The 24,943-nt window shown below is 37.2% G+C and overlaps 1 protein-coding gene across 1 annotated transcript in view; it reads left to right on the top strand.

Moving 5' to 3' along the window:
* Positions 1-12,937: 12,937 nt before the first annotated feature.
* Positions 12,938-24,943, top strand: part of LOC150095350 (serine/threonine-protein kinase dyf-5) — a 337,365-nt gene continuing 325,359 nt past the window's right edge. The window contains exon 1 of the mRNA XM_090410825.1: positions 12,938-13,108. The gene's annotated coding sequence lies outside the window, so the exon portion shown is untranslated. The remainder of the gene's footprint in view (positions 13,109-24,943) is intronic.

Genomic DNA, 24,943 nt, shown 5'->3' with positions numbered 1-24,943 from the left:
TTTATTGATATCAAGTGATAGTATATTAACTGTCTGTAAACTTATTTTTTACATGCATTTCAATTTTTCTGGTATTTGTTTTCATCATTATAAGAACAAGATCATCATGACATTTTCCTGAAAAAAATTTTTAATTTAAGCATTCCCAGCCTTGAAAGATTGGGAACTTAAAATGATTCAGGAAGATTTTCTTTGTTCGTTTATTTTTAATTGACAAGTAAAGTAATTTACATTAAAAAGAAGCAAATAACTGGCATAACTGTGCTAGTAAGAATTGCAAAAAAAAAAAAAAAAAAAAAAAAAAAACAGGGCACCTAGCCCCTTTAGAAGCATGCATACATACCTTCTCTATGTGGAGGCATGTAAATAAATAATGGCAAAGCTGTTAAATTTCAAAAATAAACTTTCTCCCACCTACCCTCAAAAAATCCCATATAAAAACTTTTACAGTTATCTGGAATTTCAACATAAATATTAATGTGCACTGTAACTTAACTACATCAAAACCTGATGTTATTCCTTATTGGACTTCAACTGGCATTCTAAGAGTACATTCTACATACTTCCTGTGAGAAGTTTAGAATCTGTGCATTTGTTCAGATTTACAGATTGCTAAACCTTGAATCTCCCTCGTCTTACTCTTACTTTTCATTTGCCATATTCACTGTTCTTTCACTTTAAATGACTGCTGAACTGATTATTTATCTCTAAAGGTTGATTTTCTGTAGGTATAAATAATCTTCCTTCAGATACTTGTGTATCTAATTCTAGCTTCCTTTTTTTGACTTCAGGAATCAAGCTGGAAGCAAAGCTAAATTGTTTGCACTACTACCCAAGATGCTGAATAACATCATTTTCCCAATGTCCTGGACTTTTCCTAGCCAGCTTTCCCTTTAAAAATTCTGTAGATGTATTAGCTCATCTCTGACTGTAACCATGTATATCTGTGGTATGGTAACATCACTTAAATATAAGCCTCTTGGCATTGGTCTTTTGGCACTTCAACAGTATTAATGCAGTGCCAAAATGATTTTCAGGGTCTTAATAGTGTTTCTACCTTTGTGATCCAAACATCTGTTTCAACCAAATAGCAAGTAAGCCTTGTTGCAGTGAGGGCAACTTCACTCCCCCACTCCATGAAATTTGAAATCTGAGCTTTGGTTCTTTGATTGCCAGTGCACAACTTTGCATACACTACCTGCCTAATCTGCATGTGCAATTTGAAAGTGCCAAATACAAATAAACTTACCTGCTCATACTACATTTGACCCATCTAGTCCTCTGCTGAAGCTGTTGTGCAGAATTGAAAACTTATTGAATACAGCATGTTTACAGTAACAAGGATGATGGGAACTATGCAAAACTTGCTGGAAAACTAGCTCAATGAGGGTGTAGACAAGTTCCTTCTGGTTTTCAAGTTAGGTAAATGGTCTGGCTATTCCTGTTAGAGAATTTTTTAGGACGCTTCTGACCAAGAAGGTAACAGCAGAAACCAAAATCCTACTCCAAGGTATATACTCGGAGTAGTTGATAGTTCATGTACCGGCAGGTCAAGACAGGCCCTTTTTAAAGATGAAAAAGACTGGCATTCAAAATGTGCTATAATATAATATGTTACCATGCACTGATTTTGGTCATATCCCAAATTCAGAATTAACAATCTGCCAGCCAAGAGGTGAACTTCATAAATATTTGATACAAGTAATTCATCTGGCTTGGCCACATCAGTATTGTAGGACTTATTCCCAGAACTCATGGTCCCTAACACTTATGAAAGGCACATTACCGAAAGTTCACTTATGAGAAATACTACTCTGACATAGGAATTGCGTTAATAGAGTATTTGCTCTCAAGGTTTCTGTCTGGTCATTGAAGAGAACCAGCCAGGTAGACACCTATGAACACCAGGATAGTGCTCTTATCTTTTAAGTAGTACAAGCTAAAGCAACTCCAATGCTAGAGATTATTTCTCCTAAGCTCTGGTAAAAATTTTGAAACTTTAAGTTTCTACATATATCATCTTTTAATCTCGTTTCCATGTAACTAACAAAAATTTATAGTCTGAAATAGGGTTCTACGGGGCTAAAAAAAACGAGTTTTCGGGAGGTGGGAAAAAAGCGACATGCCTCTACTAGAGAAGGAGGTACTCTGGAACCGGAAGGGTAAAGGCTGAAAACATTTCTCTTGTCGGGAGAATTATATTTGAACAAAATACACCGTTACACGCTTTTTTCAGAAATATGTTCAAAACGACAAATTCAAAAGCATACTAACAGTTAGTATCTTTATTGGATTGCTTTCAAAATCCTGAATGGTTGGTCAGCATGTGCCACACCATTATGCTTCTTTCTCTACTTTTAGTTGTAGGTTTATCTGATTCCTATTGAAAGATTGTGCACTTCATTCGTGCATCATCAGATTCCTGATAGGTACTCTAAATGTGTCTATACTGTTCGTAGGTACATAATAAGTATTACAGACAAATTTACTCCAGTTATCCTGTTATCAATCAATTTGACAATCTCAATGTAAATTTCTTACTTCAGTGTCAATCTACATAGATGGGTTCTCAACTTGTTTGTGTTCGTGGGTGTATTCGAGATTGGGAAGATAGTGGTGGGCACCAATATCTTTCTATGAGAATTTATACTTATCAAATGATAATTATGAAAGTAGGATAAATACACATGCAACATTTATTATGCAACTAAAACCATTGCATAATAAGCAAAATCATTTCTTTTTACTCTGGTAAAACATTCTCGTAGACAGGCTTATACGTTGGTTATGCATTACTAAAATCACTTAAGGAATTGAATAACGTAGATATGAATATAAATTCAATTATACTTTAATAAATATTTCCGATATTTCGCAACGTCATGTTGCCATCTTCAAAAGGAACTTACAAAAAAAGGCACGTGCACGTAGGCAATACAACACAATAACTGAGAATGAAGAGATGAAGCTATTGTCATCCTAAAAGTCCTGATGATTCCCTCTAGTGGGTAAAGTAAGTGTTCTTGGCCGTTGGGCTGAAGGTCTGCTGATGTAAGCCTCCCAAATTTGGGGCAGTCGCATCTCGATATAAAACAATTCTCAAAAGTTGACAGTGCTGGATTACACTGCATAGGCCCATAGGCAGTCCAAATCTTGGGGTTGCCCTCACAATTTGAATAAACCAATTTTATTACACAAAACAAACATTAACAATTAACATTATTAAACAATATTACTCACTATTATTAAATAAAAAGTAAGGAAATTTTAATAAACAAAACTTCATTTCTGGAGGATTCTCATGCGCATGCTATGGTGGGATAACTCAAGTTTTCATTAAGTTGATTGATTTTTTCTATCTTTTGTAAACAATTTAAGAAAACTTGATTGTAATTTTCCTTCAAAATCAGGTCGATGTTATTTTGATCCATTGTCATGGGGGCCCAAAGGCTGGTGTCCACTCTGTCTATATTTGGTAATCCAGCACTGGTTCTTTAATAAGGTTTTTTTTTTTTTTTTTTTTGTGGATTACTCATTTTGGGGCAAAATTTTTTAAACATGAGAAAACAATGTATGGTCAAAGCGTGCCAACAACATCAATGAAGTGATATTGGCATGGTTGCCAGTAGACTAAATAAATAAAACGTGCACAAATTTGGCACTGGTAACACTCACTCAAAGACAAGAATCACAAAATGTTCATAATACATAATATAACAAATGTTTACACTTCTTTTTACAATTTCAGCATTACTAAAAGAAATATTTTCCACTTTTGTTTTATTTAATTGACAGCAGCACATTTGTGTCTGAGAATGGGTTGAGAACTGCTGTCATAGACCCGTGGCCATCCTGGATCTCATTTCAAACTATCGAATGCCTGTTTTACTACCTGTCCTGTTTAAGTGGTCATCTTAGAATAGATCTTGCACATGATTTAGTACTAATGACAAGTTTCTTCCTAACATGCAAAGAAGTGAATAAGAGTAATTAAGGAATCAACGTATGGAATATGTCCATGAACTGTGATGCAGCTCGCAACGTATCATGCTCAGCACCAAGTGATTTAGAAGTTCATGAGGCAAAACTGACCCATTATCATGAACGAATTATCATCAGACCACAACCCAATCCTACTTCACTTAGGAAACAAAGACCAGTCACCTCCCACCAAACCTCAATTGTCTGGGAGAAACTTAGGAAAGTGCTACCAGAATACATTGGTCCGGTTCCGCATACATATAAAAGCCAAGGAAGAAATAGACACGGCAACAAAGAACCTCACCAATCAAATCAAAGCCATAACAGCAGCCACAGTATCCACGAATACCCACAAACAAAATCGCCTCCCGGAAGAAATCATGGACTTAATAAGGAAAAAACAGACAAAGAAAAAGATATCACAACACTTGTGCTCCACAGGACAATACAGCCCTCAACAGATTAAACAGATATGTCCGAGAAGCTCTCCAGAATCACAGGAACCAACAATGGGACAACAAGCTCACCTCAATCTCCACAGCAGATCATTCCATATGGAAATTCCTAAATAAACTTCAGGAACAAGCACAAATCCCCTCTGCAAGCAGAACATCACCTTGCATACACAGATGCGGACAAAGCCGAAGCCATAGCAAGAAACCTAGAGAAACAATGCAGTCCTGCATATGAGAACCTAAACATCAGCCATGTATACATACAAGATCCATCATAGTCAGGTTCACAGTAAATCGTACCGATGTCAATCCAAGCCCTATAATGCCTACCGAAATAATCAGCAGCATCAACCATTTCAAGATCAAAAAAGCCCCAGGTCTTGACGGCATCACTAGTCAAGGCACTACCACGTAAAGCCATAGCACATCTGGCAAACATCATAAACTCCATCCTCAAATGGCAGCACTTCCCCCAGTCATGGAAAATAGCTGATATCATCCCAATTCACAAACCAGGCAAAGATCCACACCTACCTGATAATTACCGTCCCGTCAGCCTGCTATCCAATTTAGGGAAAATAGCTGAGAAAATCATCCTTATCAGACTCCAAGATCATGTCAACCAACTAAATATCATTCCACAAGAACAATTTGGCTTCTGTCAAAATCACAGCACCATCCAACAGATCCATAGACTGGTAGAATACATCACCACAGGATTTAATTGGAATCAACACGCTGGAGCCGTCTTCCTAGACATCTCAATGGCCTTCGATAAGATCTGGCGCCAAGGCCTCCTCTACAAACTTATCATCGCTAACCTTCCACTAAACATGATACACCTGATCAAATCATACCTCTCCAACAGGAGGATGCAAGTCAAAACCAATGAAACAGTCTCAACCCAACGGAAAATCCTCGCTGGAGTTTTTCCTCAAGGATCATCCTGATCCTGTTCAACATCTACATGGCAGACATCCCTCAAAATCCTCTCACATCCACCATCGCCATTTATGCAGATGACACGGCTATTCTCGCCAACCATATATCGTTACCAAAAAACTACAAGACACCATCATGAATCTAGAAAAATGGTTTAAAAACTGGCGACTACAATTAAACCCCAAGAAAAGCAAAACGATACTCTTCACAAGAAGACGAGCATCCCCCAAAGGAGACATCACCCTGTTTAACTCCTTGAAAAACAAGCAAAATACCTCGGAATAATTCTCGATAAGTGATTATGCTTCAAAAGTTATCGCCCAGCTATACCCCTTGATCAACAGACACAGCAAACTAAGCTCAAGAAACAAAATTCTACTGTACAAGACAATGATCCGTCCCCCAGTTATATACGCCTCCCCAGCCTGTAACCATACCTCCAAGACAAACATCCTCAAGCTACAAAGACTACAGAACAAGTGCCTGTGAATGATACTGGATGCCCCATGGTTCATCAGGAATGCCCAGATCCACCGGGACATAAATATCCCCTACATCTCTCCACTACTATGCTCTCTAGTAAAATTCTTTATGAAGATATCTACGCATCCAAACCAAGTAATACAGCAAGCCGGAAACTATGACGGTAATAACCACTGGAAACATAAAAGACCGAAAGCCATCCTAACACTAACCGATGAATAACCACTTCTGCCCACTCAGGGCAAGGTAAAATAGCTCACAAATCTCTCCCATCACTGCTCCCGAAATAGACAACAGGGAATATGAAAAGCGTCAAGCTTCACCCTCTGCGCCATATATGTCCTGCGTCCTGTCCATTTATTTCATGTCGAGCCCATACACGAGAGGTTGGTTGGTCAACCTATAGTACACTAGTACCGTATATGGGTAAGTCATTACTTCAACCTTGGTATTTCTTAATTTATACTAAAACCAAGATCAAAAAAACTTTCAATACACACCCATGCGCGCGAGAGGTGAAGGAGGCTGAAAGGCCTCGACAAACAACCAGAACCAAAATAATAGACCAACTTGTGCAACAGGGACAAACTTTTTTTTATTATCATTCTGAGGATAGCAAAAGATGAAGCAGAGTTGTATCGAGTTTATATAACACTTCGTTCATGGGGAATATGTAGAATGTGTACGTTACATGGTTTTACCTCTAATCCTTCATGGCGATTATCACAACTTTTCAACACATCCTCGTAAAATGCCCAATTTTATTCCACTAATATAATTCTCTATCAGCTACTTTCTTCATGATGTCTTGTTTTCTGAACTGCCTCTTTACTGTCTTGATTCAACGATGAATTCTGTGTTTTCTTTCCTTGAAAACATTGAAATACAAGTATATTTTCAGTTATACTCGTATATTTCCCTAGACGATTCAAATTCTCCTTTGAATTTTTCATCGTTTTCCAGGGTTTTGTAAATATAAATAAACCAGCTAACTCCTTTTATTCCCTAATAGGAAGTAGGTGAGGCCTTTATACTCTATCTAGCTTTTGGAGACTGAGTGGGCAGTTCAATCTCCACCGGAAGCAAATAAGAGATAGCTGTCCATGTCTATCACTAATAGTTTTTAAAGCCTCATTTTCTACAATAATATTCATGTGTGAATCTTTGTTTTTATCAATAAGTTACCGGAATTTAATTTTTTTTTTAAAAAAACACATATATTTTCTTTCCAATATGATATTTATATTTTCAAGTCCTGTGTAAATGGGCTTTGCATACATAGCGCTACGCCGTCATAGGAAAGACCGTACTAGTTCGATTATACTCTCATACTATAGAAATGTTTTTCCAAATCTTTATTTGACCTGTTCCCAAGTTAGTTAGTCTATCGCTGGAATGAACAAGTAAATCTATTATCACAGAAACTTGTGTTTTTCATTGTGTAAACTTTAAAGAAAATCTACCACAGAACTCACTCCATTTCAATCAATAATGTGTAATGTTCAAATTAAGGACCATGAGATGGCAGCAGTTGTTTGTCATTCTATTCATGTCGGGTGCCAATTAAAATCACTAATTTTCTAGGACCAGCTCTCAATGAGATTTGTAAGGAGCTCCTCACTGGTCTTTCAAAGTAATTTAGGAATAAACTATTGGTCTCACCAACTGACCACACTTGCATCCTTGTAGCAAAGATGATTCTTATCTACTCACTTTGGGGATTCAAAGGCGTTTATTACAAGTATTCTAGTGTGCAGAGATGATTCTTCGATTTCAATAAACCCAATAACATGATCAGTGTGGAGAGAATAATAGTTTATCAACGACGACATTGTGCGAAGTTGGCAGTTGGGGTGACACCTGAAATTCGGGCTGCTAGGTTCACATTGATGCAGAACTCTTGCTATATCTCTCCATCATAGGAGCATGTGTAGTGGAATTTGCGCCAGTTTTTATAATGATACGCTGGGCTAGTCTTCTGCATCTTCCAGTTTGTTAGTCTGGTTCATAGGCAAATGGTGATTCTCGTTCAATAAATTGGGATAATCCAGCTCAAATAATCGACTGTACAACCCACACTATTTTTGATTTATTGTATATGCCTTAGCTTGTACACCCAAGACTGTGCGTGTGCCTTATGTTATCCTGATATAGCATGAAATATGTCCAGTCTTGAATATAGTAATAATATATATATATATATATATATATATATATATATATATATATATATATATATACATACACACACACACACACACACTGCTTGGAAAGAAGTCAATGGATCGGTTTTTGTATCCGGTATAAATTGAAGGAATATGATGCTCCCAAGTAGTGTAACTGTGTACTGATGAAATTGGTACGAGGAGGGAACTGATGGAGTTTGAAAGAGGCGTTGTGATAGAATACCATGTTGGAGGCTTATCTGATCTGCAACAATTTGCCAATCAGATAAGCCACGGTGGACGACCCACTACACTCGCTGAACGCTACCGTAGGGTACTACGTAGGATAATATTTAAGAAAAGCCATTCGCTGTCTGACATGTTGAATGCTGAGTACTGGCTATTGACTGCAACGAATCTGAGCAAAAACATTCAGAAGCGAGGCTCACAACATGGATTTCCATTGCAGGACCGCAATATGCAAGCCCTTCATTAGCCGAATCAACATGCATCATCTTCTTTATTGGTGCGTGGCACATGGAAGTTTGGATAGCTATATTATAGAGAGGTGTAGCATGACAATTCACACTATATCCCCTCTACAAAGCAGATAAAGCGGCGTGGGTCGCACATGTTCGATCATCGTCTCTCACTAGAGTGCATAACCTCCACTATGAAATTCTGAGGTGGCAGTATGGTCCTCTTTTCTTGGTATGGTCTCTGTTCTCTGTTTGTGGTGCCACGAACAGTGAATTCCGAGAGGTATCTGAACATTCCTGGACAATGCAATGGTTCCTACTTCATGGCCTTTCTATGTAATGGACCATTATCTCTTTCAGCAAGACAACGAACTATGTTACAAGGCTTCTGCTGCAATTGAATGGTTTGTGAGCAAGTACATCACCATCCTTGACTGGCTTCCATAGAGCACAAACCTGAACCTATTGAACATCATCTGTGGGATAAACTGGAGCTTCGGTTGAGGATAAGGGATGTCTGCCCACAACAGTTCAGGAGCTCTTTACATACCTACAGGGAGAATAGTCCAAAAATACCCATTTATCACTATTATACGCTTGTGGAAAATATACCCTGTAGCATTGTTGCAGTCATTGCTGCGAAAGGAGGTCCTACATCTTATAAAGTTGGGTCCCATGGCTGGTTCCTTATATTATGGTGTGTGTTTAGTTAATTTCTTTCCAAGCATTGCATATCAAATAAGCCTCTTCGGGTTTACGGCACTAAACGGTGGCACTGCTTTATCATAATCTCTTTCCTAAAAATCTTGATTTATTCATTACTTGAGTTCATTATCTGTGATGGGTAAAGCATCAAGTTTCAAAAATTTAGTCAGTGTCATTGCGAAATTTTCTTAAACATTCCTAAATATTTAGGAGTTGTTTTTGTTTGGGTGATGTCCCTCTCTTACTCAGAAATACCAATTAAAATTAATACAATGAATAATAGCTTATGTTATATACATAGAAGTTGCATGCATAGACTTGTAATTTGAGTGATAAGCTGCTCACCAGTATATTTCAAACAATACCAGTTTTCTGGTTAATTTCTTTTGCTGAAAATATGCTGATTGAATATCGTAAATTTTTGCATATCGTAAGCTTTATCGTAAATTCCATTAAACTTCTTAGACAAAAATAAAAACTTTAAAGGTTTGACTTTTGTCACCACCTAACCGAAATCTTTGTACAGAGCTCCATATTCAGTTGATTTTCTTATTGATTTAAAAATAAATCCACTAGCGCTTTAATTTCCTAAATTGAAATAGGCGATGCCGTGTAGCTTTAACTAACTGTTTGAAGACGGGTTGGTGAGCAGCAGAAACTCAGCCTTAGTAATCATTGATAACTGGCCCAAGGCTATTAGTGATTTTTATAGGTGTCTAAGAAGGAGAGTTCAGCAGTCCTGCGTGATCTCGTAGTTTCTAACACTATAATTTCCTATAATACTCTACCGTCAATTTTCTTGAGTACCTGAGAAAGCTTATGATTTCTTTGCATTAAAAAAAAAATACAACTTAGCCATGACATTGAAACTGGCAAATCGGCTGACAACTTCCTCCATTCTGCTAGAGAATCGAGGAAGTTGTCTTATAATTGCCTTTCTTCCTAAATTTCAGCCAGTTCAGCATGGTTACACAGCCATATCATCATACATACATACATACATATTCAAGGCCCACCTCTCCTAATTGGGTAGTGGGTGAAACAGCTGCAAGAGGAACTTCCAATGGTCACGATCCTCTGCCACCAAGCTCAGGTGTTCTGGTGGGATTCCCAAACGTGTCCACCCAAGTTTATGAATATAATTTATCCAGCGAGTGCTTGGCCTTCCACGTGGCCTCCCACCCTCTGACTTGGCAAAGAGGGCCTGCTGAGGGAGCCTCTCTTGTGGCATTCTGACCAGGTGCCCGTACCAACGTAACTGTGATCTCTCAACACGGGAAGCAGCGGTTGAGTATTGAGGGTTCCCGAATTGCAGAGCTTCTGACTCTGTCAAGTCTTGTCAGCCCCGCAACCCCTCGAAGTAACGTCATTTCAGCCGCTTGGATCGTGTCCGCATTCTTTCGGTCATTACCCAACTCTCATGACCATAGGTGAGGATGGGGACACAGACTGTATTGAAGACAGCCAACTTTGCCTTCTGGCTTAATTCCCGCTTCAATACTACCGAACGGCCAAGCTCCCGCAATATTGAGCTTGCTAAGCCAATTCGAGTATCTAGCTCCACGTCCCATTTTCCATCATTTGTGAATATGTACCCAAAGTATTTAAACTTCTCCACCTGCCTCATTGGGATTCCACTTACATTTAGAGTGCACTGGGATGGTTGTCTTGAAACCACAAATGTTTCAGTTTTGGACACACTGATCTTCATTCCGGCGTCTGCACAAACAGCTACAAACATATCCAGGGTCCACTGGAGGGCATCTGTGGAAGAGCTAAGAAGAACTAGGTCATCTGCAAAAAGCAGTCGTCCAATGCTACATATTCCAATTCTGACACACTCACTGCCTCGGCTGTGCCTATCAATCCAGTCCATAAATATTATGAAAAGGAGGGGTGACAGAACACACCCTTGGCAGAGGCCCACGGAGACTGTGAAAGATTCAGACTTTGTGCTGTTTACCCTGACACAAAACTCTGGGCATTCATACAGGGACTTGATGGCAGCTAATAGTTGGCCATCCATTCCATACTCCTGTACTACTTGTCAAAGCTTATCCCAAGGAACCCGGTCATATGCCTTCTCCAAGTCCACAAAACATGTGTAGACATTCTTGGCATATTCCCAAGATTTTTTAAAGACTTGACTTAAAGTGAAGATTTGGTCAGTTGTGCTTCTACCAGGACGAAAGCCACATTACACTTCCTGGAACTTTGACTCAATTATGCTCCTGCACCGTCTTTCCAAGCACTTAGCATACACTTTCCCAGGCAGGCTGAGCAGAGAGATGCCACAATAGTTACTGCAATCCTTCTGGTCTCCCTTCTTGAAGACTGGTATTATTATGCCTGCCTTCCATTGCTTTGGTGCCCAAGGCTTTTAGGCTTTTAGCATTTCGGGCCGAATTTCATCATCGCCAGCAGCCTTGCCCGATTTTAGCGATTTTATTGCTAAATGGATCTCTTCTGCTGTGAGACTAGTCATTGCCCCGATCTGCACCTCTTGGATGTCCACAACTGCTGGGCCACCTGGGTTAAAAAGGCTCTCAAAGTATTTCCTCCATCTGTGGAGGGTATCCTTCTCGGTTTTTAAAAGTGCACCATCAGAGGCCTTAATTGCCCTTGCTGTGCACGATTTACTCCCTCGAAGGCGGCGGATGGTCTGCCAGAATACTTTCTTATTTGCATAAGATGAGTCTAATCTTTCTCCAAAGGATTCCCAAGCCTTCTGCTTTGCTGTCTTTACTGCCTCAGCAGCAGCTTTTCGTGCCTCAGCATACCGCAAACGCATCTCAGGTGACCTGACTCTAAGTCATGTTAGGTAGGACTCCTTCTTTGCCCGGACAGTTTTTTGGTCTTCTTGGTTCCACCAAGGTGTCCTTTTCTCACTGCCGTTGCCACGCCAAGCCGCTTTCTGCCACAGCATGAGAGTGCAGAGGCAGTGACAGCTGTTCTGAACAGCTTCCACTCCTCCTCAACATCTGCAGTATGCTTGGGAATCTCTTTGAACCTGGAGGAAATGTCATCTGCCATATCATCTTCATTATAACAATTATGATCATCGTCAATTTTATTATTGCATAACGCTTCTTCGAAGGAGTCCCAGAACTCTTCTTGGAGAGCACTGTACACCACACAACCCACCGTCTGCACTCATTATTCCTTTAGCATTATTATTATTGTTATTATTACATGACACCTACAAGGAGATCAAGGACATATCGCGGGAAGGCACCCTACACATCTAACCATCTCCCATACTACTTAATTCTTCTAATATATACAACTACCATCAACACCATCTATCATCGCAACAAAAGTATTTTTTGTTGTCAATTCCGTGTGTTCTGAAGACCAATTTGTTTGTATATGGAGTGAAACATCCGAGTTACCGAAAGAAATTCAAAGTGCTTTGAAAGATATATTTTTAGACAATTTTACTCAGCATAATTTATTATTATGTAAAGTGCAGTTCGAAGCCAGCAAAGGTTGGTCGATTGGTAGAGCCTCCGCTACTAATGGCTCACGCAAAAAGTTAAGCAAGTTTGAGTGCGTTTAGTAGTTGGAAGGGGCTATCGTTCAGTGCTGTTGGCACACTACTCTCCCACGATGAATCTATGTACTCCCTGGAGGTGTCACATCATAATAATAATAAAATGAATTTAAATTAAATTTCAATGCCCGTCACCAGGTGTCTTCGTATAACTTGAGGGTGAAATGCGTAGAAGTTAGAAGAGAGAACCTGTTTTGTGTGATGTAAACAGAATTTATAATTATTGGTTGCTATGGATATTATCAGTGTGCTTCGCTTTTTGTGCAGTGGTATATTGATGAGTTAAGGATGTTCTGGGTATTGAATAAATGGATAGAAGACTTAATTGTGCGAACATGTTAATATGTAAGTCTTATTTTATTTTCTCGTGTGTCTCCCCCCCCCCCCCATTTTTCCTTTTAACGTGTGCACACACACAACATTTTTAGATATATAAACAGTAGTTTAATCCCTGAATCATATTTCGAAAAAGGTTAATGGTCTGAAGATGTTGCTCATTAAATTAAGGTTTTATAAGAAAATACCTGTCGCAAAGGCTTTTTTTTTTTGTAAATTTAATATCAGTATAGTAATTCTGCTTTTCGTTTATTAATGTTAGTAATTATTGTGTAGAAGAAATACGTGAAATGTGAAGTTTGATTTCATTAACTGCACGTGAAGAAATGAAAATTTGGAATGAATTCTAGTAGGGCATATTTAGGATTTTAATTTTGGCAGTGTTGAAACAGTTATTCCCCCTCTCCCCCTCCTCCCCATGTGTGTGTGTGTGTTGTATCAGTTATTATTATTACTTCTGAGTAATAGCATGGAGTTGGAAAGAGTGAGCTTCTCACAAAGTCCCACCTTAGTCAGCACTGATGGCATCAAGGTAACTGAATCAGATGTAATAGTAGAGTTATTGAGTGACCACTTGAGAATATTTCTGTGTCTTCTATAGCAGTATGATATGAGAATTGAAGTTAATGAATCTGCGGTACTTAGGATATTGCAGAATTTAAATGCAAACACTGCTGTAGGTTTGGATGGAATATCAGCTCGGATATTACTCAAATATGCAAAGGAATTGTTAGTGTCTCTTACTTGGTTATTCTTAGACTTTATGCAGTCTTAGAGCCTCCCTTTGCATAAAATAGGCTCTAAGACTATGGTTTTAGTTTAAGCCCAAATTGAATGTCGTCAAAGACAGTAATGGAGCATTAATAACAGAAGAAATGGAAATCAAAGACAGATGGAAAGAATTCTGTGAGGAACTGTACAATAGAGTGGATAAAGAAAATTTGGAGGAACCCTCTCACCAGGAAAACTCTGATTTGGAATCTCCTCCACTTAGGCATGAAGTTGAAAGCAGTTAACCATGTCACCATCAGTGTGATATATACCTGTACACTTCGTATCCATCATTTATTTCAATGTAATATCAATGGTATTACAATTTTAATATGCACTTCGCATCCAAGGTAACCTGGATGTATATATGTTACGGTTAAAGTGATAAATCCGGTTATTATTAACAGTTACCGGTTGTTATTAATAATCACCAGTTATTATTAATAATTACTGGTTAAAGTGAATAATTTATGAGAATTAATCACTTTAACTGGTTAAAGTGAATAATTCCTAGAGGAGTCTGGTAAATGTAATAAAAACATGTTTATAGGTTTTATATATAGGTTTTCATTTTCAATAGAAATTATAACAGCTTAGGCGAGTTTATAATGAAAAAAGTAAGGAAAGTACTTCTTTTGCACTCAATGAAATCAGAAAGCAGAAATCATTATAACATAACCTTTATCGGTTGGAAATCATTATAAACTAACCTAACCCAAACTAACCGAACCTTTATTGGTTAGGTTAATTTATAATGAAAAAAGTAAAGAAAGTACTTCTTTTGCACTCATTGAAATCAGAAATCATTATAAACTAACCTAAACTCAGCTGGATGTCGCATGTTGAACCAGAGTGTAGTCGCATTTGACGTGGCAGATTAATGGGGATGAAAGATAAATGTTGTTGTGGGCTGAGCTTAATGATTTCGGGCAGATAAATGGGGATAACAAATAAAAGTTGTTGTGGGCAGATGAATGAGGATAATAAATAAACGTCGTTGCTGTACCTCTTTCCTCATCAATGGAGAAAAACACTGATCAGTTCTTCTCTGATTTATCTATTATTCCAATTCATCTGCCCACACCGATCTTTATTTATTATCCCCATTTATCTGCTGCATTCATTAAGCTTGGCCTACAATGTTTATCTTTCATCCCCATTAATCTGCCTACGACAAACTACAACATATTGTAGTTTGTCGTAGGCAGTACACTCTGGTTCAACATGTGACATCCAGGTTAGTTTAGGTTAGGTTAGGTTAGTGAGTTCAGATTTCATTGAGTGCAAAAGAAGTACTTTCCTTACTTTTTTCATTATAAACTAACCTAAACTAACCTAACCAATAAAGGTTAGGTTAGTTTATAATGATTTCCAACCGATAAAGATTAGGTTAGGTCAGTTTGTAATGATTTCTGATTTCATTGAGTGCAAAAGAAGTACTTTCCTTACTTTTTTCATTATAAACTAACCTAGCCTAAGCTGTTATAATTTCTATTGAGAATGAAAACCTGTATATAAAACCTATAAACATGTTTTTATTACATTTATCAGACTCCTCTAGGAATTATTCACTTTAACCAGTTAAAGTGATTAATTCTAATTATTCACTTTAACCAGTAATTATTAATAATAACCGGATTTATCACTTTAACCGTAACATATATACATCTTGGCTGTTTGGGTGGTTAAGCAACTTAACATCAATAAGGCTCTTGGTGCAGATAGAATCCCAGGAGAGTTAATTAAGGCCACAGGGGATGGAGGGATAAGAGTGTTTCATGGATTGATTACAATGATATGAGAGACAGGATCATGGCCTAGAGCAGTGGTCGCCAAAGTGGTCGATATGACATTATTAGGGGTCGACAGAAAAATATAAGACATCATTGTATGGGTAATATTTAATTCGGTTAACTTGGATTACCTCCATGACAAAAGACATGGAGGTAATGACAACGCAATTAAGAGTGAATCGTGGGATCAGTACCTCCATCTTACAGGTCCATGAATAGGACCTGTAAGATGGAGTAAGGTCATGAAAATAGTTACTGAGGCCAATCAAGTAGGCCAAAATGACATATTTACCAATAAACGGATGTTGGTGGTTCCTGCCGGCTGGCGCAGTGGGAGCGAGATTGCAACACGTGCGTGGTTCTTATTTACTGATACTTACAAGTATTCGATCCATGTCTCATTTTTGCGCATCGCCATACAAGTGAGCGTTAATGTTCTAAAATTCATCAACATACATATTATAATTCAATCGTTATTCGTTCACGAACTAAACTTCTCTATGTTGAAGAGTTGAGCAGCACTGGTAGTAATACCAGTAATTTATTAATATCACTAGTAATACCAGTGATATTACTAGTGATAGTAACAGTAATAGTAATATAATAATATATACTATTTTATACATACAATAAACACTGTAACTATAAAATAAACAATCTAAAAACTCACATAAGCATCTTTTTTTGCTTGTCCTATTATAATTACGTAATAGTAAAATATAGGGGGTCGATAAAAAGTCAAGAAATGCTTGAAGGGGTCGACGGGCAAATGATGTTGGCGACCCCTGGCCTAGAGACTGGAAGAAGTCGATTTTCATACCACTACGTAAGAAGGGAGATATGAAGACTTGAAAGAACTATAGAACTATTAATTTAATATCTCATGCAAGCAAAATTTTATTGAAGATCATGCTAAATAGGATTGAGGCCAAAGTTGAGGGAGAGATATGAGGGCACCGGAGATCAAATCCTTTGCCTTAGACAGATCATAGAAAAATATAAAGAATTTAGACTCTCTCTGGTGATGTGTTTCTTAGAATACTCTAAAGCTTTTTGATTGTGTTCAGTATGTGAAACTGTGGGAAGTAATGAAAATAATGGGTTTTTCTCAACACACTATCAGGTCGATAGCGTACTTCTACAGGGAGCAAGAAGCCATGGTAAGAAGAGGTGTTGGATTGATTGGCTTCAGTTTGGAAAAGGAGTTAGGCAAGGATGTTTACTTTCTCCTCACTTGTTTAGTATATATGCAGAGAACATCATGCATAAAGCATTGGATAAGCTCAAGACAGGATTTAGGATAGGTGGTAGATTGATCAGTAATCTGAGATATGCTGATGATACCATACTCCTCTGTAATAACAGTAATAACTTCAACTCAATCCTAGCAAGACAAAGATTATGGTTCTCAAAGGAAATACAAACAGGGAAGTTCTTGAGAAACAAGTGTATCTTCATGGAGAAAGAATCGAGGAAGTCAGCAAGTTTGAGTACCTGGAATCCATTATTAATGTGAAGAATTGCTGTTCAGAAGAATATTAGGAATGGCTAAAACAAGTCAGAGACTTGTTTAAAATCTGGAAGGATGGATCTATCTCCATGGGAACAAAGTTGAGGATTTTGGATGCAGTTGTTTTTTCAACAGCGATTTATGGATGTGAGACTTGGAACCTAAAGAATCAGATAAGATTCTTTAGGTTTTAGGTTTTTGAGATGTGGTGTTACAGAATGCTGTTGAGGATATCATATACCGAAAGGCATACAAATAAATGAGTGTTAGAAAAGATCAGTAGACCTTTAAGGCTTCTTAAGGATATTGACAGAAGAAAGTTAAAATATTTTGGACACATTGAAAGGATGGAAGGAGGACTTCTCAGAACAGTAATAGAAGGCAGAGTTCTTGGAAAAAGAGATAGGGGTAGACCATCAATGAGATGGATGGTGTGTGTGTGTGTGTGTGTGTGTGTGTGGAGTGACTGATCTGAGAGTTGAAGTCTACAGAAAAGCATACAACAGTACTAGATGGCGAGGCCTGGTGGCACATCACCGAACATCTGAGTGACTGTATGGCATCTTTGGATGCCCAGTGAACATATGACGATGAAGATTGCAGTAACAAATTGCGGACAAATCACCATTTCAGGAGTGGTGGTAAAAGTATGGTAAAAGTTGGTTAAAGACAGAATTCGGGAATGGATGGATAAGAATATGATAATTTATTGGGGCCGACATGGTTTTGTGAAAGGTTGGTCCTGCATTAGTAATTTATTACTTTTTTATAATAGAGTGACAGTTGAGTTACATGGGGGGGGGGATGACTACACAGTGGTACTTCTGGATTTTATTAAGGCTTTTGACAGGATATCACATGGAATACTGTTATGCAAATTAAAACAAATGGGGATGGATATTGAACTGGTGATATGGATTAGAGAATGGCTCATGGATAGATACCAAAAAGTAGTGAATTGGAGCAAAGTCCAGGATGAAGCAGGTGACCATTGGTGTGCCTCAAGGCTCTGTGCTTGGACCATTATTGTTTAATTTGTTCATAAATGATATAGGAAATGAGTTTAAGGGAGATATTCAGTTGTTTTCTGATGATGCAAAGTTGGGTAGAGGAATAATTAATCAAGCTGATGTAGAGCTCTTGCAGGATAATTTAAATAAGCTGGCCAAATGGACAAAAGATAATTGATGTCAATTCAATGTGGAAAAGTGTAAAATTATGCATTTTTGGATTAAAAGATTACAAGCTGTGTACCATATTGATGGAACAGTACTCCAAGAGATTGATGAGGCTACTGACTTGGGTGTGTTAGTGGATAGGTAATTGAAGTTCGGAGGGCATAATAAAGTAATTATTCTTCTTCTTTTTAAGGTATTGATACATCCACATCTAGAATACTGTGCTCATGCCTGGTCGCCTGGATTCCTTGGAGATGAGGAAGTGTAGAAAAGATTCAGAGGAGAGTGACCAAATTGGTGATTGGTGTAAGGAATGCACCCTACATTGATAGGATGTATTCCTTAGGAAATGCATCCTACATAGATTACAGAGGTTAGTTGATAGGTGGAGAAGAGGGGCTATGATAGAAACATTTAAATTACTAGGTTTTTATCAAGACTGATGCCGGGGAAATATTTCAGCAGTGAAATAGTGGTGGAAGAACAAGAGGTCATCCTGGAAATTAAATAAGAGTGTTGTTAACAAGGGTGGGAGGACTAGATTTTTCACTTGGAGAGTGATGAATGAATGGAATGCATTGCCTGACTCAGTTGTGAGTGCTTAGTCTGCAAATGAGTTCAAGAAGAGATATGATAGATATTGTGTGGATAGTTTGGGTCTCCTGCAATTGAGTTTTCTGACTCCATGGAGATACCTGTATTATAATATTAGTGCTATAAAAAAAAATTACTGCTACTACTAATAATAGTTTATTTACACTTAATGATTACTAACTTAAAATAACAAAATGGCCTTTAGGGATGACCTATCTAGCTCACATAGTACCGGTTATATTTCTCCTCCTCCTCTCTCATGCTCTTCTATGTATACATTAATTATATTTACTCACCACCTTCCAATCACAACTGTAATTTTCCAAGTGAGAGTACAATTAATTCCTCTTCCTTCAGGTTATTCATAACAATTATCTTAAACATTGATCTCCCACACAATTTTGTCTTCATCTTCATAATATGACATGGGGAGAGGCAAAGATTTCACTTTAATTTCTGTCATCTTTGATGGATAATATTCATGTCTCAAGTCAAGATCAAATTTCTCTTCATGGTCCACATTTCTAGCTTTCTTGGCATGAACACATCATATCCTTGTGTTCCAGAAAACTTCTTGTTTCCTGTTCAAGATACTACTTCTCTCCTGTATGACTTCCTAACAATATAAATCCCAAATCCACTCAGCCTTAGAATACTATTCTCACATTTGGGGAGTACCTAAAACCTCTCAAAAATGTTTGATGCTATTCAGAAGAGGGCAGTCTGCTTAATAAATGAGCCCCCCAACTCTATCATTCTGTCTCTCCCTCAGATTCCCTCCAACCACTTTCTTTTAGGTATTTCTTTTTTTTTCCCATTATGCCTTTTCTGTAGCCATTTTTGAACTGACCACCACCCCCAGTTCTCTACTTTTCTCTCATCTGGTGGTCAACATCAGTACTCATTCCCACTTAAACTAACTTCTCACCCCCTCATCTTTTATTCCATCAATCGCTGTTCTTTGGAATAGCTTTTACTATATGCTTTTCTCCAAGAACTATGACCTCCAGCTCTTAAAGAAATGCAGCAAGTAATTACCTTTCCTTAATTACCTGTCCACCTCACTTTAGTGAGTATGGGAGTGGCGAACCTGAGGTACCTGATGCTGGACCATGCCTTATTTCTTGTAATATATATATATATATCTGTTATTATTATCTGTAGACTGGTCCCTACTCTTCTTTCTTTCTATCTTTCTTTCCTTCTATCCCCCCCCCCCAATCTGTCCTATTTTACTTTTCTTCATCTCTAGCAGAGTTTGGCTAAGACAAACACAAAAGACAGCAATGTCAAACCACTTCTGTATATATTTTATCAAGGAAATCTTATGAACAGAGTCTTAAGTTATTGTGATATAGTGATGGAAGATGAGACACCCAGGTCCGGTGTCCCATCTTCCATCATTTACATAAAATAGGAACATGGAATGTAAGAAGTATGTATTAAGATAATTAAGAACTTGAATTAAGATGTTAGGAATCAGTGAACTGAGATGGACAGATGATACCAATGATTTCATGATGCATCACTCTGGACATGAAAACCTTCAAAGAAATGGAGTGGCATTCATAAGAAAATACATTTTGGATTACAACCCAGTGTCTGATAGAATAATTCTAATCAGAATAAAGACATACCCAGTGAATGTCATTATACGAAAATGTCTGTCCTAAAGATCTTTTTTTTTTTTTTTTTTTTGATAATTTTAATATCAGTATAGTAATTCGGCTTTTGTTTTAATAAAGTTAGTAATTATTGTGTAGAAGAAATACATAAGTGGTGAGATGAGCAGACTCTTGGACATTCACAGGTACTGAGAGTACCCAGTCTTGGCCTTGAGTGGCTGTTGGCCAGAACCACTTCTCATCTTGTTAACAGTATGTTGACAAGAGATTAATGCCCATTAATGTTATTTGATGCTGGATGCAAAAAAAAAAAAAAAAAAAAAAAGGAAATATAAGCCTGAAATCCTCTTCATACACCAAACATACATTAGCCATTTCAGGGAAAAGGGCAGTGGTTTTTAACTAGGTGATAGTCATCTGCTAGCTAGTAGATTTGGTTGGCATTTTATCCATCTAGTATGTATCTCTGTGCAGCAGAAATACTTGCTGATTTGGTGAAAACAAGCATGCATACACACCACTGCTCATTTGGAAATATGTCTGACCACTAGGGAAAGGTTATATATTGCACCTTGCTTGCTCATTTTGGTCCAAAAATCCTCATCTAAAGATCACTTTTATCAGATTTATAAGTTTGACAATTATGAGAAGTTTCTGGACTGTGAAATCTATTAATGCTATTAATGAGATATGAAATAAATTTTAATTCTTGAATGTTTTCTATCCTGGTTGCCTGATGGATAGCACCTCTGATCTACAGTCATTAGGTTCATGGACAGGGGCGAATGCTGGTCTTGAAATTCACGCTTGCTCTTGTTATCATTCATGGAATGAGAAGTGTGATTGAAGTCTGATTAGCAGAATAATGAATTACTGACCATTTAAAACTATATACAGGTAACCCTTGTATAACGTGGATGTTAGGTTCCGCAGAAATGGCGCATTATATAAATCGCATTATGTGAGCCTCATATCACATAGAAAAAGTAGGGGTTATGTTCCAAAATCGTTTTTTTTTTTTTTTTTTTTTTAATAATTATATAAACAACAATGATGTATCCAACAAAAATATATTTTTATTTAATTCAGGTAATTCATGTAAGTTAAGAAAACATATAAACTATGAAACAAATACATAGTATAAAAATTACAAATTGTACTTAAACTTCATTGCACATAATGCATAAATGTTTTAGGCAAAATAAAATAGTGCATATTTTAATCTTTCATAGCACGAGGATTTGAGGATTGGTTAATAAACACTGGTTTTATCATGTAATCACCTGATGCATTACTACAACATAGTAGAGTAATTCTATCTTTGGAAACTTTGAAACCAGGAGCTGATCTTTCATTTTTTGAAATATAGGTGCGTTTTTGCATTTTTTCCCAACATAACCCAGATTCATCCGCATTAAACACCTGGTCTGCACTATAAATGTTTATAAACTTTGAGAGCTTTTTGTTTAATAAGATTTCCATCCATAGAAATTTTCTTTTGAGGTGCAATCTTCTATCGAAATCATTAAAGATTTTCTCCATTTTTCCATTAGAATATCGCGTACACGAGCAACATGCTTTGCACTTATCATTGATCCAGCAATAAACACTTTCTCGGATTTTATGTTCATTTAGTTTGATTGTTCAAATTGTTGATTCATTTAATATCAAAGTCCCTGCAAAAACTCCTGGTTTTTCTCCATTTTTCATCCGATCCAAGATTTTGAATATTTTTCTTCGAGAGAAATTAATTTTGTTTTCAATGTTGATTTTTCCCTTTCGTTACAGTTTGTGGCCATTACTATAAAAATAATTTTTTACAAAAAAAGCAAGCATTACATATTGTATGTAACTCACCAGAAAATAAAATGCTCAGCTTCAGATGAACACACTTATGATTTTTAATGCACTTTCCTGGCAGAAACGAGGACAATTTTCAACAATAAACATTTTATACGGTAAACAATTGAGGTACATGTGTGCTAAAGGGTATTTCCCCTAATATAAATTTGCTACTTATAATTACATGCGGGATACAAGCAGATGCAAATTTAACGAAGATAAAATTTGATTTTTAAGGCCCGCTGTGAAAAAAATACTAAAAGATAAAGGGCTACTACAATTCATAGACTGCGTTATATCAAAACTACATTGTATAAGTACCATGTTCAACGAAGGTTACTACAATTTTAGACCACATTATATCGAAACCGCATTGTATAAGTACCGCGTTATACTAGGGTTACCTGTATTTAGAAATTTATGCACAGTTAATCATACAAATACAACATTTATTTTACAAATGATATTCAATCATTTTCAATTTAGCTACTTGAATACAAATTCTATCCTACGGTTCTTTTTTATGAACTGGTCAATAACATCGTCATAAAAAGTTCGTTGTAACTTAATTTTCCCAAGCAACACGCACGCTTGTAAAGGTTGGCTGAAGCTCACTGGCTAGAGCTACTTTGACTGCGTATGGCTCGTGTTTAAGCAACAGGGTGAGATGGCATGGAGGGAGCGGAAATGGCTATGCGTGCACATGAAATCACAATGCTGAAGTGAGGACCTGGATGCTCCCACAACCGAGCAAGCCAAGGTAGCTTGACTATCGTCAGCCTTCGATACACAACGCAAAGCTCAATTATTGTCGTGCAAGCTTAAAACGTCTTCTCTCTACAAAAATAAAATCCTAAATGGAATGCTTAGAAATGCATGCATTTATTAACAAATAAATATTACTTCTTTCTCAATTAACGAACTTACGCAGCAAGCATGGAGAATTCGCCACTGTTAATGGGTGTGAAAACTGCTGCAGATTTAAAATGAAAGCTAGATGACTTTTGACAGAATTGCAATAAAAGATAGCTTTATATGGAATTGGATTCATAGATAGATTGGGACAGTAGATAAATTTCATTGTCCATTGTGAGACCAGTCTTGCTTATTGTAGATCTGAAGTGCCATGTGAAAAAAAAAAAGTGCCACATTTTGTCACTAGAGCAGGATTTTCAGATTGTATATACTGATTCTATAAATCATAAATACCAAACAGTAGGTCAAAAGACCTATAAGCACATCAGAGCTGTGTTGGGGGGGGGGAGTGTAGGTGAGGCTCAGAAGTTTATTGATATAGTTATTTTAAGAGGTTCAGGTTGTAGTTTGGAAATACTATTTGTGGTTGGCTGTTCTAGAGCAGTGCTTCTCAAACTTCTGGATGTCAGGGGCCCCCTTTGGGAAAATTAAAATATTTCACGGCCCCTCTCGAAAAAAAATCATAAGATAGACATATATTATTATAATATTTATTGTATTTATATTCAACACAAAACATACACAGCGAATGTTGCAAAAATCAAATGCAAATATTACATTTTTAGCATCTTACATACACATTTGACATGGCACATTATCTCATATTTTTATATAGATAGATATATTGTTATTGTACATTTGCAGTACAAGCACATGAAACTTAAAACGATTAGTAATAAAGAAAGAATTAAAAACATAAAAGAAGTTTAATAACAATTTAATGTGATGGATGTGTTTCAATACTGCTACACCAATATCAGGTGAAATATTTGAAACTGCAATTCTTAGATTCTGCTTTGAAATGAAACTTATATGAATAAGCATATATTTACTAATATTCATTAAGCGCCGAAATACGCAGGAAGCAAAGTTTGTGAACCCGCACCAATGTGTGATTTTTTTCCATTAAAATATAAAAAATAACAAAATAAATAAAAATTAAATACCTTTTTTTAAGATAAAAAAATCTACTTAGTCTTAAAAGATTTTAAATTTGTTTTCATTATTTCAGCTCCCCCCCCCTCAACAAAACCTACGGCTCCCAAGGGGGCCGCGGCACACAGTTTGGGAAGCACTGTTCTAGAGGACAGAGGTAGATGGAATAAAAGAGGAAGACAAAAGGTATATTCGATGTGTTTGCAGTTGCACAGTAACAGTGTGCTGGGTAGCTGCTGCACTTATATTAACAAGTGTAACAGAAAGTGAAGGAATGATGCTTACCAGTTCAGTGGAGCAATGGCCATTGAAGTACATGTAGAATAAACACAGAGCCAAAACATTGCATCTCTGAGATAGAGGTTTGAAGTGAATCTGTAAGAGAGGTATCATCTCTGAACCGAATTGCTCTTCTCTGAATGGTGTCAAGAAGTTTTAGAGAAGTTTTAGGTGCTTCACCCCGAACATGTGAGCAGTATTCTAAGCATGGCAGATTTGGGATTTATATATAGTCAGGAGTTGGTTGGGTGTTAAAATAGCATCTTGAATGAAAGAGAATGCCTAGTTTTTTGGATGCTGAGGAAGCTGTTGATGTGACATGTTTGTGGAGGTAAGTATAG

Source organism: Typopeltis vanoorti, chromosome 20 (genome assembly GCF_054136105.1).
Source record: "Typopeltis vanoorti isolate ZY-2024b chromosome 20, IOZ_Tvanoo_1.0, whole genome shotgun sequence".
NCBI lineage: Eukaryota > Metazoa > Arthropoda > Arachnida > Uropygi > Thelyphonidae > Typopeltis > Typopeltis vanoorti.
The sequence above is the reverse complement of the archived record's forward strand: the minus strand, read 5'-3'. Positions and strand labels throughout refer to the sequence as shown.